Source organism: Dermacentor variabilis, chromosome 5 (assembly GCF_050947875.1).
Source record: "Dermacentor variabilis isolate Ectoservices chromosome 5, ASM5094787v1, whole genome shotgun sequence".
Lineage (NCBI taxonomy): Eukaryota > Metazoa > Arthropoda > Arachnida > Ixodida > Ixodidae > Dermacentor > Dermacentor variabilis.
Window position 1 is genome coordinate 201,771,074 of NC_134572.1, and position 14,695 is coordinate 201,785,768.

The following is a 14,695-nucleotide window of genomic DNA, read 5'->3' on the forward strand; positions in this document are numbered from 1 at the left end:
GTGTGTGTGTGTGTGTGTGTGTGTGTGTGTGTGTGTGTGTGTGTGTGTGTGTGTAAAGGTAAAATGGTGGTAAGGTGGGGTGGTAAAAGTAAAATGAAGAGATTTTCACATCATGACTAGTCCTTTTAACACATTTACCTACAAAATTAAACACTCTGTTCTAATTAAGCACCTTGTACATAGGTATTCATATTACTAATAATCTTTCAATGCAAATGCATATAAACTTTTTGAGTAATGCTAATAACTGAACACATGGATTTTTGTGCTGCAAGTTTTCTTGGGACTCCTGCTTCCCTTAAACTTATACTGTATAATATGCTTGTAAGATCAAAACTGGAGTATGCTTCATCAATCCACGATATACCTTCAAAAAACACAACTCTCATATTTAGTTGAAGCCATACAAAACCAACCTGTACATTTTATTGTAGCTGCTTATTCCCACACCACAAGCATATCAAGAATTAAAAGTTGCCTTGATTGGCTAGGCAACAAGAAAACTTACCTGTTTATTTCACAAATTCTCAATTGAAACATGTTTTTATTACCTCCTTGTAGCTCCTTGATATATATGTGTGTGCGTGTGTGTGCGTGTGTATGTTCTGAGGCTGCCTTTTACAGGAATAGTAAAGATTGGTTTGGCAAGTTGGCACCTGTACCTTGAGGTTGTACTTCATTCTCAATGAGATACAAGGAGGTAATAACATATGTCTCAATTGAGAATTTGTGAAATAAATGGGTAAGTTTTTTTGTTGACAAGCCTGGCCAATCAAGGCAAGTTTTAATTGTTGATATGCTTGCGGTATGGGAATAAGCAGCTACAATAAAATGTACAGGTTGGTTTTGTATGGCTTCAACTAAATATGAGAGTTGTGTTTTTTGTAGGTGTATCCCGGATCGATGAAGCATACTCCAGTTTTGATCTTGCAAGCATATTATACGGTATAAGTTTAAGGGAAGCAGGAGTCCAAGAAAACTTGCAGCAAAAAAAGCCATGTGTTCAGTTATTAGCATTAGTCAAAAAGTTGATATGCATTTACAGTGAATGATCACTAACAAAAAATCTGATAGGGCAACCTAATAAAAATTATATCAGTTTTTTCTATTGCATTATGAAACGATACAACTGATACACTGATAAAATTACTTTTATTTCTATTCCGGACGTATCTGTGCTATTCTGCTTGTACAAGTCTACTAGTGTATTGTTTTTATTAGTGTAATAGTGTATTCATATTAGTTTGCCAGATCTGTAGTCTATCAGTATTTATGTGTGTTGTATAGGTGTAATGTGCTTCAAGGAGAAGCAAGCTTCCTCATTTGCCCAAAAAATGAGTAAGAAATAATGCATTTATATTATCAGAAAAGACAATACATATAAATCAAATATGAAGCCCAGGATTCAGAAAGGAAAGATTGTTGGAACAAATATACACCATACAACAGCTTAAAAAGAATAAAAATGTGATCACATTTAAAAGAGAAAAGATGTTTAGATTGGTTCACAACAAAGTTTGCCTCTTTAAACAGGAGGTTATTGGCAATCAAGCCACCGAATTGGTTCACACGTACACCACACAGATTATTAGACTTCACAATCTTGAAAGCTAGTGAATGGAAGTGGTGGGTTCTTCATTATTCATTACCATGCCTTCATGGATTTTTGCCAGATAAGTATGTCAGACGTTCCAGTTTGCTTGTGGAGGGTGTCTATATACTTCTACTAGACACCGTCACTTCAGATGACCATAATGAGATCATCTGATCTTCTCTCGGAGTTTGTTGTGAGAGCACAGTCTTTGTTTGGATTGGGTGCAATGACATACAATGTACACCAAATCCTGCATCTTCCTAAATGTGCAGCTAAACTAGGACCTCATTGGTCGCATTCTTCATTTGTATTTGAAGGTGGAAATGCAGTTCTTGTGAAATTGGTCAGCGGAGCTAATGATGTTCCTTTACAAATATTGGAATGTTATGTACCTGCTCGAAAGTTACAGGCAGCTAAAGCTAGTTTAAATCTTTCACCAGAAGCAGTGAGTTTTTTTGGTGTACAGGAGAGGAGAGCTGGTCAGCAGACAGTTTTGTTAGGCACTGGAAAGCTGTGCCTGAACTTGGATGAAAGTGAAAAACAGGCTGTAGTCCACAATCGTGGCTGTGACTCAACAAGTGTCACTGAATATTAGCGAATGGTCATCAACCAACAAACATTCCACTCTCTCCAGTACACTTGAACTATAAAGACTAAAAATAGTGCATTTTTCAGCTTCTCAGGTGCGTTTTCTCTCATTTGTAGAATTCTTACTGCAGCGAATTCTTTAATTCTGAAATGCAAGAAACTATTTCCTGTTGAAATTCTCCATGCAAAGCACCTTTCAGTCTGCGTCAGAAGAGAGGAGCCGCTAGTTTATGTAATACCCAGTGAAGTTATGCACCTTTGTGTGTTTATGGAAATATACCACAATATTTTTGTAGCGACAATACCAAACCTTCATGAAAGAGACTAATTCCCATGCTCGAGACATGGCAACGATGAACAGTATGTCTTGAGCCATGGTACATGAATGTCTGGTAATAACAGGTTATAGCTTTAAAAAAAACAGTTGGTAACAGTGCACCACACTTTATGGCGTTCTGTAATAATCAGCTTTTAGATGTTTGAATATATTAACCAAGCCAGAGCCATCAAAATTCTAGAGTGTTTATTTTTTCTTGAATTAGCTTCTTGTTTTCCTAATGAACCAGCTAGCCCAATTTGCCACTCTTCATTATTGTACCCTTGTTGATTAAGTGCTTGGGGAATTGCATGGTCTGCATGTTGGCAGTAGTGATGCAGCTGCTGATGAACAGCTGCAGTAGCCAAAAAATGACAATATTTTACAGGACTTATGCACAGTTTCGGGTCGGTGTCCTTACATGTAGCGAAGGGCCCTACTTAACCAAGTGACTGCCTTGAGTGGGTGATCACAGTGAACAAACAATGCTTCACTAGCAGATGGTGAAGAGGTAAAGCTTCTCAGTCTGTATGCAGAGGCATGGAAAGCAGCTGAATGTTAAGTGAGCAGTTATGCTACTTGATACAACAGCATCATTTTCACACCATGCATCTGTCTTCCTCACTTTATTTTCTCCTTTGACTCAGTGTAGCTGGTGCAAGTTTATCCATTAACTGTGGCGGCATGACTAAGACACTGTCTTTTTTCTGAATGAAACAAGCAAGCTCTGAAATTTTATTTTACCAGTGTATTAAAGTTTGAATCAAAGACTTCGAACACTATATACGAAGCCTGTTGCTCATAGTCTTCTTTGCTGTCGCGTGCTGAAGGCTACACGGGTTAAACTGCTTTTACACATTTCGACGTGGGGTGGTTGAACTAGCACCGAGCGAAGAATTGTGTCTTCTGATTTTGCAATATGTGCACTGAAGTTTAGCTGTTTTTGTTCATGAATAAGTGGTTTTAAAATTGTAAATCCATGTTCTTACTTGAATTAGTTCTCAGATCTGTACTCACTTTTGCTTAAAAATATTGCTGTGTGGTCATGTTCTGATATATTGCTGTAGATCTTGTACCAATAGTGATGCTTGCCCTGTTTCCTTGCTTCCTGTCAGTGTGCCATGCCAGTTTGTTCTTTTTGCATAAGCTCACTTGTGTTCTGTCACATATATATCACAACACTTTTGGGGTGAATGCAAAAATGAACAGTCTAGAGAAAATAGCTTCATATGAAGTTGTATTATTATAAAAGCATATGCCAAATAGACCTGGTGTTCTATACAGCATCTGTGAGCACAAATGGGCTTGGTGAAGTTGGTACGTCAGTCTGTGTTCTTCCTCTTATGTGTTTGTTTAAATGTGGCTAAAGTTGCTTGCTTATTATTTAGATAGTGGAGTGTAAAATAAACCCTAGTCATGTTTGTAGTCATGTTGCTTGTGTCTTGTCCTTGTTCCTTTGTGGATGGATGCATTAGCGTTGTTATAATTTTCAAAACAAGTATGCACAAACTAGCCCAGAAAGTAGCTTTAATGAAATCACATTGGTAGTGTCTAATTTATGGCAATCACAAACTCAGCCGGACATGTTAGAGCTACAGTTAGTATCCACAGTCTTGAAAGTGCTTTGTTTTGCTTTTGTAAATAAACTTTATTACAACAGTAGGAAGATACCTATGAAGAAAGGAGTCAGAGAAATAGACACAATCTCTGCAGTGCTATTCACTGCGTGCTTGGAAGAAATATTCAAGCTATTAAACTGGGAAGGTTTAGGAGTTGGGATCGATGGCGAACACCTCAGCAACATTCGGTTTGCCGATGACATTGTTCTATTCAGGAACACTGCGGATGAGTTACAACAAATGATTGAGGACCTTAACAGGGAGAGTGGCACTGAAGATTAATATGCAGAAGACAAAGATAATGATAAATAACCGGGCAAAGGAACAAGAGTTCAAGATCTTTATAGTCAGCCTCTAGAGTCTGTGAAGGTGTACATCTACCCAGGTCAACTAATCACAGGAAACCCTGACCATAAGAAGGAAATTCACAGAAGAATAAAAATAGGCTGGATCGTATATGTGAGCTCCTGACTTGGAGCTTACCATTATCATTGAAAAGGAAAGTATACAATCAGTGCATTTTATGGGTGCTGACATATGGCGCAGAGACTTGGAGACTGACAAAGAAGCTTGAGAACAAGTTAAGGGCCGTGCAAAGAGGGATGGAACGAAGAGTGCTAAGTATAACTTTAAGAGACAGAAAAAGAGCATTTTGGACAAGAGAGAAAACGGGTATAGATGATATTCTAATAGACATTACGAGAAAAAAATGGCGCTGGGCAGGACATGTAATGCGCAGATTAGATAACGGCCGTTGGACCATTAGGGTGACAGAATGGGTACCAAGAGAAGGGAAGTGCAGTAGAGGATGGCAGAAGACTAGGTGGTGCGCCAAAATTAGCAAATTTGCGGGTGCTAGTTGGAATCGGTTGGCGCAGGACAGGGGTAATTAGAGATTGCAGGGAGAGGCTTTCGTCCTGCAGTGGACATAAATATAATGATGATGATGATGATGACAGTAATCCTGTTTTGGATATGCAATAAATGTTGCACATCCGTCTTGCAAAATTTGTAAATGTAATTTTGTATTAAAAGAACTGGAGCACACCTGCTACAAAGATGGACTGATGCTTTTCTTATGCAACTTCCCAAATGTAGTTTCACAGGCTAAGTAACGCTGCTGTGCTTTGAAAATGTGTGCTTTAATTTATGTTGAAACATGTTTAGGATAATATATCTGCATACAAGCTGTAAAAGGTTTTGATAATTGCACAGTTTAGACACTTCATTTTTATTTGATACTCTAATATCCCAACTGCGTTTGTTAATCTGTTCACGTGGCAGGCAATGCATTCAGGGTTGTATATTCAGTTCATTTTAAAAACGTCTCTTCAGGCATGTGGGCACCGGCATGTGTGCTATTTCTAACATGTTTTATCAGTGCCTCAATCAGATTTCTGTATGTCATATGATGATCTCTATCTGGGTTTAAAAGACTGATACGTACATCATGCTATTTGGTCTTGTAGGCAGCACAGTGAGATCTATCTGCTGCCTGCCAGTATGGTAAAGAGTTCTATGGGTCAGGTAGGAATATATATCACTCTTAGAAGGACCCGTACAACCTATACATATTCCTAAGAGACTTGTAGAAATTTCTATCAGTTTTTTTTGCTAGGGTACTGATGTTAGGTTTTTAAATAGTGATGGCACTCCGAAGAGACATTAGTGGAGACATTGCCCCACTGGGCACGTGCAGCAGCTAAGCCCAGTGGGGAGGGGGGGAGAGATATGGACTGGGCGCTGGCTTGCGAGAGCAAGGATGACGTGGCGTTGCGGCGGCGCCCTCTCCCCTCACGCAACACCTGGCGCGCTAGAGCGACGGCAGATGTACCCTTTCACCCGCTCTGCTCCGTAGAGGCACGCTCGCAATGTGGTCACAACCAATGGGATTTGAGGTTCCATTTCGCTGAGACGACAGACGCTGCCTTTTTTACTCAGTGGGCCATTTGTTTAGTCTGTTTGAACAGAAACGGACCTTGGTTGTTTCACGACAAAACACACAGGCATCAACAGAAAGTTTAGTTTTCTACGTTAAGTTCATTGCGAGATCTAAAATGAGAAAAATCAAGGGCCTAAACACTCAGCATTGTGGCACGCCAGAAGTGACAAAAGACAGATTTGTCAATTGGAGTTGTTAACATACAAATTGTGTTTAGTCATGAAGAAAGCATTCAGTGAATTTTAGTAATTGCATGTGGATCAATATTAAGTTAGCTTATTCAGGAGAAGGAGGCAGTGGCACAAAGTAGCAGAATTTAAGACGCTAAAAGCATCCATTCAACGCAAGAACTAAGTTCAATGGAGGAGATCAAGTTAGTGAACATGACAATATAGTTGTGTTTTTCATGAGAGACAAGGTCTTATGGAAACCATGTTGACATTTGTTGTAGAAGTTTTGCGACACAATTTAGGATTATTATGAAGATTGAAATAAATGATGTTACAGGGAGGCTTGGCAAATGAGGCCAGCAATTGTTCCGCCCAAGTGTCTCTCATAATATTACTGCGATAGATCGCCAGGTGCATTCTGTTTTAGAAGCTGAAAAGGTAATGCTAATCTGTGTAATGCATCTGTCGAATGCCGACAACAGTATGATGCTGATGCGGTGACAACGATGGCATGATCGACGATGGGATGACAATTCTAGAGCCATCACGATTGAGGCATAACGACTTTGTGCATGCATGGCAATGACTGCGTATTTACTACACAGCGTGAAGGCGGCAGCATCCGACGGCGTGATATTACAACTAATTTGAAATGACAATGCAATGATGACGACAGATTGAAGACTGTGAATGGTGAACAATGATGCGTCCACTTGGCAACTAAAGAAAAACATATGAGGACAGCTAAGCATGTCTTATCTGAGTTGTGATTGCGAAAGCATTAATGCCCAATTGAACGCCGCTAAGCAGTCCTTCGAGTTTAACGCTGCAAGTGATGCACCCTAGAGCTACATTGGGCCCGAGCTAGCAAGCAGCAGCAGCCTGCGGTGCCAACACCGCATGCCACCGACGTGCTGCATGACCAGAGACCAGGAAACAGCAGTGGCCACCAAGGCCAGCAGGCACGCGCAGAAGTTAAGCCCAGTGGAGGGGGGAGATACAGACCGGGCGGCGGCTTGCGAGAGCAAGGATGACGTGGCGTCGCGGCGACGCCCTCTCCCCTCACGCAACACCTGGTGCACTATAGCGACAGCAGGTGTACCCTTTCACCCGCTCTGTTTCGTTGAGGTGCGCTCGTGACGTGGTCGCAGTCAATGGGATTTGAGGTGCTGTTTCGCTGAGACGACAGACGCCGGCTTTTTTGCTCAATGGGCCATTTGACGCTTTCGCATATATAATCGCTACAGAATAATGATGACGTGCTTATGTTGAGCTCGCGTTCACGCTTCTTCTACACGGACCACCCTACCTGTGTACTTTTGGTATTGGGGCCAATTCTGTACCATGCAATACACTCAGCCATGGAGCACCCGCAACGATCACGCGATAGGCTAAAAACGCTGTGCTTTAAACATGCACCCATAGAGTGCCCCAATATTGCAACCAGCCGATCCGTGCATAGTGAAGCGTCCGCATGGCCGCGTTTGCCACGTGGCCGTGCTATGCGAGTGTGTGGCTGATATATCGGGCTATATATATATATATATGGCTGATGAGTAATCGAAAGACAGGTTCCGAATGCATTTACTAACCAATTTGAGTCCGCTGTACTTTTATGTGCTGCTTTGAATAACTGTGTGTGGCACCGCGGTTCCCGCAGTTGCCCAATGCATGTGGCGCGTACATTAGCAGCAGCGCTCGGCGTGTTTCGACTAAAGCAATTTCATTTCAATTCTGCTCGCCACTCATGGCGGCTGTAGCTGCTTATAGTTATACAGTACTTTGGTTATAAAGTACAGTAAGTCTAGTTAATAAATTTTATTGGGATGTGAGGTTTTATTTTGCTAAATCGAGAACTTCGTCAAATTGAAACCACTTGATTAGATCACGCAACATGCCATAAAATTGATGCAAGAGCCAAAAATGTCGTTTTTGCCTACATTCACACTTATTGTAGCAGTTGAGCATGTACTCTGCCTTAACAGAAGAAACGATTAAACATTCTTAAAAGCTATATATATATATATATATATATATATATATATATATATATATATATATATATATATATATATATATATGTCAGTGATACTAAAATCACCAGAACTCAATTAGACCTACTATACCCACATTTCCTTTTTAATTATGGCAAATCAGGCAAGATATTAGTTGATTCTAGGTTTTCAGTGCTCATGAATGTGACAGTGAAAGTATTGAATGTCATGTAGTGTAATGCAACGAAAACAATTACACAAGAAAAAGCAAAACACAGACATAATTAGGCGCTTGTGTCTGTGTTTCATTTCTTCTTGTGTTCTTGTTTTTGCTGCGCTACACTACATGCTGTTCCATGGTGATCAACGAACAAGCCCACATTGCCGCCCCCGTGTAGAGAACAGGAAATTTCGTTATACACTTAAACTTTGATATAACAGAGTAGGTAAAATCGGCAATTCGCTTCGTTACATAGAAATTTCCTTGTATTGAAATTCGATCTGTTATGCAAATGAGTACAGTCGCCGATCGATTTTTGTTGCACGGAAAGGGGCCATGCAATTTTCCGAATTATTGGGCAATAAAAGAAAAGCAAGTTTGAATGAGAAAACATTTCATTTTGACGAATATAGGAGTCAGCGATGAATGATACGGTTTCATGCCACGTTGATATCTTCACATCAGCGGTACGTACGAATTAAGTGACGCCATATGCTTTCGCGTGCCCTCCGCCCCCAAAGCGTCGCCCGGACTCGCACTGCGACGACGCTATCATGAAAAGCGCCGGCAGCTGGGAGCGAATGCTTCGTCTGCTTCTCGTTCCAACGGGTCATCAAAACTCGAGATTGCGCAACCTTCAATACTAAACGTGCGGGAAAACAGCTTACATGATGCCACGCCGTCTTGTCATGCCCGCTCTTTCCACGTGCAGCAGATTGCCTCTAGAGCAGGGTGCGCGGCTGCATATGCGCTCAGCCGCGCTTACAGCCACGCGCAGCCATGGCCGAGAGGCGCGCCAACTTACTCCGCCCCCTCGCGCGAGCTTGATCGCGTTACCGCGAGCTCGCTTTCCTCCCCCACTATGCCATTGCTCGCGTGGAAAGGCCGCACTTACGAAGCCACCATCTTTCTTGTCTCACCCTCGCACACTTTCACTCGCAGCTAAAGCACAAGTGCGCGGGGCGCGATAGGATCTGATCGCACTTGGACTTAATTTATACGGAACATGATGCGGCTCCAAGCTGTTGTTCTTGTCGCGCTGCACGCAGTTTGAGAGGTGCGTTTGCAAGCGGCCGCTTGTAATTCAATCATTTGACTATCTGCGTCCGCGGAAGTTACCATTCATTGTCTTGGCACTCCTCTGCGGCAGAAGCGAAATTTCGTTATATTGAAATTGCACAAACACACTTCTTTATATTGAGGCTCTAAATGCATGGTGTTCTACCCACGAAACACAGAACCTCTTAAAAACTTCTTGAAACGGCTACAAACGGCTATAGACGTCTTGGTCTATGATAAGACTGAAAATAGAATTTCTTCTAAACATAACCTCAGCACTTGGAATATGCTAGTATATATTCTATCTGCGGCAAAACGCACTACTCGTGTCACTAGAGTCTGTTTTGGTAAACGCATTCAGAATGTCAAACTCAATAACTTTTCTAGATCTTTTTGTCTAAAGGTGCATAAAATGCCAAACGACGTGTTAAATGTGCGGTTACCGTCGGCGTTAGCGAATAAAAGACGCCACAGACAAATCGAACTCGTTGGAAGCAACATAAGTTAATTGGCTTTAATATTAAATAATTTCACACCAGAACTTCAACAATCAAGGGCGTGTTATTGTTTTCCATACGGGGCGTGCACACGACGCCTGGAAACCATTCTATGCTCGCGCAGCAGGTATTTACAGCAGCTGGAGCGAAACGCCGGTGTTGCACAGCGGTGTCACAGAGCCACCGCGCTGCGATCACTTCGGCGGCACAGTTCAAATTTGTGGGACATCTCATTCTGTGCTGGAAACACTGCAGGAGGCAGGAAATTTGAAAAAACGCCCATTGCCGCCCGCTGTGTCTCGGTCGTGGGTTCGTTATCCAGTTGTGCGTCATTCTAAGCCGTTCTGTACATTTATACTGGATATTAACTGGAGTCTTTTAGCTGTGCTGATGCCGCCTACGGCTCTCACTGCACCTGCGCAATAGTTTCTCCGGCGCCCGACAGAGGCGCCCCGCGGAGCGCCGGCAGCACGGAGCGGCATTCTGACTAGTGGACGACCGTGTACGTCGCACGTTCGGATAACACTTTTTCCGGTAAGTTAAATACATTGCGCTTCGTTTTTCGTCAACAATGTGAATATGTTTAGGTGTTACCCGCGACAATTCTTGATATATGGGCTCTTCTGCCCTACGAGTTTTCGTCATTACTTCTATGCAAGGGTTCTGCTTGTGTTCAGCCGTTCAGCACTACCGCGCTCCACGACTTCCGCAACAAGTCAGAACTTTGCCCTGCTTGTTAGCCTGTGGTTAACGTAGCACAAGCCAACCGAAATGAGTGCATTCGAAGACGACGTGCTGGCTGTAATGCTGAACCAGACTGAACTTCCCCTATTTTGTGTCCTTTTGTTCTTACGTGTGCGCGCGTGTGTGTCAGTGACTATGCAGTTTGTAGCGTTCCCACTTTATAGCAAAACAAAAAATATAACTGCAGTGTTTACTTCATCTATACAATTCCAAATTAAATCGTCTGCTGATGTACAAATTTCACTTGTGTTTTGTTCTAAATAAGCAGCAAAACCTTTAACCTAGTAGGTGCTTCATCTGGGAGTGAAGTCACGACAGCTTGGCATTTATTAATGAATGACTGTGACCGGGTCACCTTATTTGTAATTGCAAATTTGCCTTTCAACTGACTTGATGCTATCTTATTTTGTCCCTTTCACTCTATAGGCGGCTGGACATCCTTCTTGTACCTTGGCACTAGCTGGATGACGGGACCTCATCATGATCAGTGTAAGCCAATGTACTGTACCCTCTCTGGTCCTCCCAGTGCTTTTTATATGGGTTAAGGCAAGGGAGCGCTTCGTGGTAAAATAGCTAGTTGGTGTCTCACAAATGGCCATTTTTTTGCACTGGTCCATTATAAGCTGCCACTATTATAACCAATTTCTCAGTGCCAGTGTACATACACAGTTCTACTAATAATTAGTTTCCCTAAGCCTTACAAAATTTACCTGTAGGTAGTCATTGCTATGTAAGAACTCACAAATTAACTCTGATGTGTCATAGAAGTATTCCATACATGAGTAAAAATGTTCTACAACAGTGTACGTTACACCTTACTTCCCTAATGCACAAATGTATTCAAGCCAGTATTTGATTAGTTTGGTATTCTAAATGCTTTCTGTGTGATTTAGTTTCTTTACAGGAACTTACTGTACAGCATCAGCAAGCTGTCTAATTTAAGATTTATGTGGGCTGTAAAAGGTGTGCTTTGCCGCTAGAATTGATAAAACATGGGCCAAGGCTTCCATACAAGGACAAACTTCAATTTCGCTCTACCACCGTCAGCACTTGGCTGGCGCTTGCAAAATGAAACACATCAAGTAGCTTGTGCCAGACTGTTTTTTAACCTTATTGTGAGGAGATCACAAAGTGATCTGTGGAGGTGCCTGCGTCTGAGATATAGATTGCGCTGCAACATATGTGCGTGTAGAACAGGCATGATGCTGAGGGTTCCAGCAGTTTGCAGAGGTGCTTTTAAAATTTTGTCATAACTGCAATTTTACCTGTGCTGTTTTTTATCACCTATTTCAATAATATCATTGGAGGTGTTATCAGAATTTATCAATCTATTTGCCCTGGCCCATTAGCCTGCTACATTTGCCTTTTCACTAGGTGGGCAATTATTCCGCATGGACCATTACTTGAATACACCTTTTTGTGTGCAGTGGCTTCTCAGTTGCAAGTCAGCATAGATGCTCAGAATTACCTGAGGCTATAGATACACTGATGAATTTGCCACCTATACGAATCACTTTGCACTTTCTCACGCAAACAGCATGCTAACACTTCCAAGTCAGTGGGCAATGTTATTGTTTGATCACATCATGAGATACTTTCAACTTTGTATGACGCATCATCCAAGGTGTTGCGTCATTTGTGTGAGGTATTGCCCGAAGCCAATTAGGGTCACATGAAAATATATCAACAAAGTGATTGATCCAGCTAGGAGTGTTGCTTTGAAACACTACTTTATCACCAGTCCTCCTTTGCATGCTACCTGCTTACTCTATACTGTGTCATGTTTAAGTTTGAAAGAAAGGCAACAGCTAGGCAGTGCAAAATGCCAAACTTGCTTTTAGTTCAACAATATAAAACGCTATCTAACTTTTTAATTAAGTTAGTACATCATTTACCTGCAGAGTGAATTACTGTTTGAAACTGATTATATTTTGCAGGAAGCTTCTCAGACTTGTTTGACAGGTTAAGTGGCTTTTTAGCCACAAAACACCATACAATAAATTAAAGGCTGACTTTGACTCTGCTATGCAACTTAATGACTATATGCCAGGAACAAGGTCTCTGAGTTGTGGCGCTGGCTAACACTCCCAGCATTCGACTAGGACACATAAATATCCAAGAAAGTTGATGGGAAAACGACGCCGCTGTAGCTCAATTGGTAGAGCATAGCACGCGAAATGCGAAGGTTGTGGGTTCAGTTCCCACCTGCGGCAAGGTGTTTTTTCATCCACTTTAATTTCCATTAATTTGTCGTTTCTTTATTTAATTTATTAAGCACAAGTAATTTCCCCTATGTTGTCCTTGGTGTCAGTGTTTGTTGGCTTCTTATGATAGGAAATATACTAGTCATATTAAACATCATCGCATACATACCTTAAGATACCCGTAATTTAAGAGAAATGAGTGCTTAAATTTATTTTTAATGTGAGCCAAACTTCTTACTTAGCACAATATATATTGCTAATTGAAGTTCCAATTTCAACATTCCCATTTCTTCCCTTGCCCTTTTTTTCCTGTTCTGTGCAGGTATTGCTTTCCTATGTCTACAAGAACCATCACGCGTGGCCTGTGACAGCAAGCTTTTGTGGGCAGCCAGTTCCTCTCCTACGAAGGCTGGCTTACTCTGGCAGCGGCGGCAATCATCTTCAAGATTTATCCATGATCACCTTTGCTGCTATTTGTCACTCTTGTTAATTACACTTTCTGCATCTTTTCTAATTTATTAGGTAATAAAGTATGAGTATGTGACATGGTGTGAAGTTGATGCCTTGCTGCATTTTCGCTTGTAATCACCTTTTATGCATGAAAAGCTCATCATACAGTTTATGCAAAAAAATAACAGCATATTATGATTTATCTTTCAGTTCTTGTAACATGCAACATACAAGGAATTCACTAATGTATGGTATGCTGAAGAACTCGCCATTATTTCTGCGTGATGCTGTGCAAGCATGTGGCGCTACCTTACAAGAGGCACCCAGAAAGTAAGTTACAATTTACTTTTAAATGAAGCATGGACATCAGAAAAACTATATTTATATTGCTAGTTAGAGTGGTTCGCAGAGTGTTTTTCCAGATGTGTACTATCCTTTATTTCTTAACTCATTGCAGCACAGTGTTCTGTTTCGTACACTGGTGTAAGGCTATTGTGCCCCCTGTAGCTGAAACAAGGATGTAATTTTTGCCTGAACTGCAGCATCACTGACAAAATTTTTCTTTGCTAGAAACTATTTCAATTTGGTGGAGACCCAGCAGGGCGAAGTTTTGTCAATAATGACGTGTTTCACGCAGAGATGTTCTTGTTTAGGTCAATGAGTGAACATTGGAATTATATCAGCATACAATACAGATTTTGTTTTATTTGCAAAATAATTCTGACAGGTGGCATTCAATTGATTGGTCTAATTAAAAAGCACAAGTTGACCAATGAGGCTGTACTACACTATTCCCATGGTTCACATCTGGAAAAACTACCTCTGCATCACTCTATCCGACAATATAAACTTTTTTTTTCTGATGTCCATGCCTCGTTTAAAATAAATTGTAACTGTGGGCAAACGTCGTGTTACTGTAACAGCTGCCGCAAAAATTTGAGGGAATGTCTAATAAAAGTCTTCAGTTGTTCTTGTCAAGCTGTCCATTAGCCAACTTTTAGCGTAACGTTAGCAGGGCTTACTGAAGTACTTCTAGACGTCCATGGCTACAAAATGTCTTGATCAAGACAGCTACTAGGCTTTTGAATTAGCCGTTCAAGACATCTTTTAGACATCAAATAGCTGCTTGCGTGTTTCGTGGGTATGGAGAGGAGGTTACGAAAAGTTAAGAACTTCGTTATATCGAGAATTTCGTTACACTTAGGCTTAACTGTATAGAGATTTGAATTTATATACCTTGTTGTGCAGCTCCTTGGGTCATGGTTTCTATGACTATGACTCATACGACTCTGTATCTG

At 41.3% G+C, this 14,695-nt stretch overlaps 1 long non-coding RNA gene across 1 annotated transcript; it reads left to right on the plus strand.

Annotated features, from left to right (window-relative positions):
- The first annotated feature begins 11,074 nt into the window (after nt 1-11,074).
- On the plus strand, nt 11,075-13,491 carry LOC142582067 (uncharacterized). The gene is made up of 2 exons (XR_012828375.1): nt 11,075-11,232; nt 13,270-13,491. It is a non-coding gene; the product is annotated as an uncharacterized LOC142582067 (long non-coding RNA).
- Nucleotides 13,492-14,695: the final 1,204 nt, after the last annotated feature.